Source organism: Mustela nigripes, chromosome 16 (genome assembly GCF_022355385.1).
Source record: "Mustela nigripes isolate SB6536 chromosome 16, MUSNIG.SB6536, whole genome shotgun sequence".
Taxonomy (NCBI): Eukaryota; Metazoa; Chordata; class Mammalia; order Carnivora; family Mustelidae; genus Mustela; species Mustela nigripes.
Window position 1 is genome coordinate 20,501,274 of NC_081572.1, and position 6,208 is coordinate 20,507,481.

Genomic DNA, 6,208 nt, shown 5'->3' on the forward strand with positions numbered 1-6,208 from the left:
CTGGAACCTCATGGAGAAGCTCCCTGAGGAGCGGCTCTGTGACCTGCTTTATGTTCCCCACACAGAGGGACTCCCTGGAGAACACGCTGACGGAGACCGAGGCCCGCTACAGCTCCCAGCTGTCCCAGCTGCAGTGCATGATCACCAACGTGGAGTCCCAGCTGGCTGAGATCAGGAGTGACCTGGAGCGGCAGAACCAGGAGTACCAGGTGCTGTTGGACGTCAAGGCCCGGCTGGAGTGCGAGATCAACACGTACCGGGGCCTGCTGGAGAGTGAGGACTGCAAGTGAGTAGCCAGCAGGCCATACCCTTGCAATGCACACACACGGTTTTACGCAAGTGAGTAGCCAGCAGGCCATACCCTTGCAATACACATACACAGTTTTACTCAAGGACAAAACAGAGAGTTTTCAGGTGAAGTTCCAGAAGCCAATATATCTGTAACGACCAGAGTTTTCTTTGCAGTAGTGTACCATGGAGGGTATTTTTTGCTGTCATTATATGGCAAAAAGGTATTTTCTGTTCCAAAAGATGCTTGTGAGACTTGATTGTTTTCTCCAACTGGTGAGCTTTTGGAGGCTGATGCGTAAATAAAGTTTTGTACCTTCACGGTTGGCCTGCTACAACAAAAGGAAAAACAAAATGCAGTGACCATCAAATATATTTGAATAGTCTTTTGGGTTTAACCCACACTTTCCCTGTCTCACTGATCCTTGTTGCAATCATTTGAGACAGGCAGAATGGGGACAGTATAACCATTGTAGATGAGCATTTGAATACTGAACAAGAAGACAATTCATTAGCTCACAGAGTACAGCACTCAGCACCTGACAGTATTTTCATAAACACAGTCTGTGTGGTAGGTATTACTAATCCCGTCTTAAAGGCGTGGAGGCGGAGACTTTGAGGGGTAAAGTCACTTCCGTATGACTCCAGAGTAATAGAATGAGGGCTGGAATGCCACCTTCATTCAGTCTTCTTTGCTCTTTTCTGCCACGTCTCAGAGCTCTGTAAAGGGGCAATGCAAATAAGGCTTTGGCTTCCTAAGATGTCAGAGAATGGTTTCTACGCTTTCTGTCTCCTTGGATTGAGCTCTCTCCTTTTAAAAATTATCCCTCTCATGGTGACCAACTATTAATTCTGTGTCCTAGGCTGCCCTGCAACCCTTGTGCCACGACCAACGCGTGTGACAGGCCCATCGGACCCTGTGTCACCAATCCCTGCACCCCATGTGGCCCACGCTCCCGCTGTGGGCCCTGCAACACATTTGGATGTTAGATACCCTGGGGCCAGCAAGAGGATTGCATGAAGTCAGAAGGACCATCGATGGACCAGCCCTGCTTCTCTAACAAGCACCAACCACAGAACCAGCCCCAGACAGCCTCATAAATCATGGTCTGGATGGAGAGAAAATGCCCAGGTGTGGCCTGACTCTGAGCTGAGCCCACCGGATCCCTTTCATTCTATTCTGTGACCTGATGGCCTGATAGGACTGGGCTGCGAAGGTGCCCTACCAGGTGTGTTGTGGTTCTCTCTGTTGCTTTGACCTTCCTCGCAGGTCCCTAAATCCCTCTGTAGACCTAATAAACTTTCCTCTTGCAAAGCAGTGATGGGGCTCATTTGTATTCATTCTTTCCAAAGTGTTCACTCTGTATGTGCTTCTTATAAAGCCACTTGAAAGCATAGGAGGACTGTGTCATTAATCCTCTCCCCAGAGGGCTTCATCACCATTAATTAACATTCATTAGGTGCGGTGAGCCTGGCGTCCACTTGGGCCGGCCAGGAACCAGTGGGGCCACTAAGGCAAGAAGCCTCATCCAAATATCATGAATATTCACTATGGGAGCTGACTCAATATGGCACCATGGTTAACATTTCTAGAAAGTTCCACTTTTTCTTTCCAAGGGCCTGCCAGAAGAGGGACAGAATTTACATTTACTGAAAATCAACCAAGTATAAGGAGCTGTATGACTCATTTTCTTTCTAATTCACATAATAAGGAGCTTAGAGTCCATGGTCAGTATGATATGACTGTGAGGGAATGAAAGCCACCCGTAAGAAGCACTGGGGTCTTAGCTACTCTTCAACACTGTCACAATGGGGGAGAGATGATGCTCTCAGCATCCCAGAAACTCTCCTTCGGGAAATAGAATTTGGAACAGTAAAAAGGGCATCTCTTATATCTGAGTAATATCTGACAGATTTTTTAAAGTGTTTCTCTTCCTGTTTGACTTTTGTAACCACAAGGACTAAAATTGGATTTTGGGACCAGCTGCTTTCCATACCCCAACTAGGATATTAAGTCTCTGGTCTCTGCCAGTATTAAAGTGACAGTTAGGCTGGTGTCCTGCCCCTGCTGGTGTCTACTGATGTCTGGTCATGCCTGATGGCTCCCACTGCTGTGCACACTGTGGCCCGTGCAAAGCCACTGTCCTGTCTTGGGCTAAACTGCCAGTTAGGTCTTCTCTCCTTGAGATGAAGCTGGTGCTCTGTCCCCCTGCTGTGATGATGGCTGCTCCAACCTTGGTCATAAATCCTTGTCTTAACATACTCTGGTTCTCTTAGTGTCCACTCTGCTGTTGTTCATATTTTGGGTGCTGCTAGAGCTCCCTTATCCAGATGTGCCTCCCAAATGCCCAGTTCTCTGCCTTGCGAGAGCTCCAATTGGTCAGCAAAGGAAATACACCTTTTCTTATTGTTCAACGTGCACAGCATCAAACAAAATTTTGCCTCCATGTTAGACAAGGCTTTGTCAGTGGGACATGTGGGTCTGGGGGAGGCGGTCCTGAGGCTTGGTCTTCGCCACGGTGCTTGCTTTCTTTGGTGAAGCAGAGAAAGGAGTGTCGGGGAAATCAGTTTGTCCCAGAACACAGCCAAACTGATTTCTGAGATGTCTGGGTGGAGTTCAGTGTTACTACTGACCCCACATATGGGGCAAGACACATGGTGCTGAAGTCCACTGCCAAGGACCCATGATTTGCAACGGCATAACAAGGCACTGCCACTATTTCTTATTTTAAATTGCTTATCATGAAATATTTCAAACACCTGAAAGTACAAAAAATAATAAGACACCTAGAAATCTACAACCCAGATTGAAGAGATTTAACCTTGTGCTGTGTTTGTGCCATTACTGTGGGTTTTTTTGTTTCTTTGTTTGGATGGTTGGTTGGGTTTCGGGTTGGTTACGGGTTGACCCAAAACTCCACCTTCATCCATCCTCCTCTCCCCACTCTGCCCTAGAGGTAATTGCTATTCGGAACTTGATGGTGTATCATTCTCCAATTAAAACATTTCTAGGGGGCTTGGGAGAAGGGGGGTGGGGTTATGGACATTGGGGGGTGTGTGTGCTGTGGGGTGTGTGGACCTGGTTATTCACAGACCTGTACCCCTGGGGATAAAATACATTTATTTTATTTATTTATTTTAAAATAAAAATATATTTTATATGTTTATAAAAAATAAAAAATTTTAAAATTAAAAAAAAACATTTCTAGAAATTATACATGGTTATCTCCATATACAGTGTGTGTGTGTGTTTCACCTGAGCCGTTTAAGCTAGAAACTATAAGTGGTATAGATGTTACCATTCATTTACTCCATTCCACAGTGTGTTTCTGAGATTTATCTGTGTTAATACACGTTATTCCGGTCATTTATCTTAACTTCTTTGTAGTATTTCATAAGGAAAACATGTTTTTATTTACTTACTCCACTGTGGAGGGTCTTTTTCTTTCTTTCTTTTGAAGATTATTTATTTATTTATTTAACAGAGAGATACAGAGAGAGCACACGTCGACAGAGCAGCAGGCAGAGGGAGAGGGAGAAGCAGGCTCTCCGCTGAGCAGGGAGCCCCGCGCGGGGCTCAGTCCCGGGACCCTGGGATCATGACCTGAGCTGAAGGCAGCGGCTTAACAGACTGAGCCACCCAGCGCCTTGCCTGCCTGCCTTTCCTCCTTCCTTCTTCCTTCCTTCCTTCCTCCCTCCCTCCCTCTCTCCCCCTCTCTGTCTTTCTTTCTTTTCCTTCCTTCCTTCCTTTTTCCTTCTTCCTCCCTCGCTCCCTCCCATCCTCTCTCCTTTCCTTCCTCTCATCATTATAAACAGGGTTGCCGGAACATCCTTCCCAATGTCTCTCCATGTACCTGTTTCAGTGAGTCTCTAAAGCAACGGTTCTCAAAGTGTGTCCTGGGAACCTGGGAAACTGTTAAAAATGCAAATTATCCAGTCCTACCCCGGACTTACTAATTCTAAAACTCTGCAGGTGGGGCCCAGCGAATCTGTTTTTGTTTTGTTTTGTTTTACAACATTATAAAAAAGTTCTGCGTCTGTATCCGAAGGAAATGAAGTCACTGCCTCAAGGAGAGATCTGCACTGCCATGTTCAGTGCAGCATTATTCACAATAGCCATGATTTGGAAAGAGATGTCTCTAGATATGTATAACTGAATAAAGAAAAAGATATATAATAGAGGGTCAAAAAAAGGTGATTTTTAAAAAAAATTTCTTTTCAGCCTAACAGTATTCATTATTTTTGCACCACACCCAGTGCTCCATGCAATCTGTGCCCTCTCTAATACCCACCACCTGGTTCCCCCAACCTCCCACCCCCCGCCCCTTTAAAACCCTCAGATTGTTTTTCAGAGTCCATAGTCCCCCATGGTTCCCCTCCCCTTCCAATTTCCCCCAACTCCCTTCTCCTCTCTAACACCCCTTGTCCTCCATGCTATTTGTTATGCTCCACAAATAGGTGACCTTTTTTTTTAAACGTATTTTATTTGAATTCAATTAGTTAACATTTAGTTTATCATTAGTTTTAAATGTAGAGTTCAGTAATTCCTCAGTTGCATATAATACCCAGTGCTCCTACATCACATGCTCCCCTTAATTTCATCACCCATTACCCCATCCCCCATCCCCCTCCCTTCCATCAGCACTCTGTTTGTTTCCAAAGATTAAGAGTCTCTTACGGTTTTTCTCCCTCTCTGATGTCGTTTTATTTTATTTTTCCCTCCCTTCCCCTATGATCCTTTGCTTTGTTTCTTAAATTACACAAATGAGTGAAACCATGTGATAATTGTCCTTTTCTGAGGGACTTATCTCGTTCAGCATAATATCCTCCAGTTCCATTCACCTAGCTGTAAATGATAAGAATTCATCAAAAAAGACGGTAATCTTGTCATTTGTGATAATGTGGACAAACTGGGAGCACATTATGCTAAGTGAAATAAGCCAGACACAGAAAGACAAATATTGCTTGATCTAGGTTTTAGACATTTTTTTAACAAAAAAGAAATCTTTTGAGTATAGTTGACACACAATGTTGCATAGTTTCTGCATGATCCCTTGCGTGTAAAATCTAAAAAAAGTTGAACTCAATAAGCAGGGTGGGGGGCGCCTGGGTGGCTCAGTGGGTTAAGCCTCTGCCTTCCGCTCAGGTGGTGATCCCAGGGTTCTGCTCCCCCACTCCCCCTCCCCCGTCGCCTCTCTGCCTACTTGTGATCTCTCTATCTCTGTCAAATAAATAAATAAATTCTTTTAAAAAATAAAGCAGAGAGGGACTGGTGGAGTGAGGAAGATGGAGCGATGTTGGTCAAAGGTGAAGTTACAGTTCTAGAGGATGAATGCGTTTTGGAGATATAATGTATAATGGGATGATGACAGCTAATAATCCTGCCTTGTATTTTTTGGAAAATTTCTAAGAAGATAAATCTTAAATCTCAGCATGCATGCCCACACACACCCAAAGGTAACCAAGAGGTGATGGATAAGTCATTTAGCTTGGTTGTGGTGATCCTTCCACAATGTATGCATACGCATATAAAAGCATCAAGTTTTACCCCCAGAGATCTCTTTCACTTTCAAATTTGAGAGGAGCCATTAGACTTAGCAAATACAACCAAAACACGTGGGTGTAATGGCATCTTGTTTTAGTTTGCAGTTTTCTTGTTCCTAGTGAAACTAAGCATTTTAAAAAAAAATTTTTATTGGTCATTCAGGTTTCTTTTCTGTAAATTCAGTTCAAGAATCATGGCATGCCTACAATGTCCTAAAACCGTCCTAGGGGTCAGGCCAGGGTAGTGAAACCAAAGACCTGCTCTCAAGAAGCTTACTTTTAGGTGGGGAGACAGGCAGTCAGAAGGGTCAGACAAACATGACTGTGTCAAGTGGTAAGTGCTAAGAGGAAAAATAAAGCCAGGTGCTACCAACTG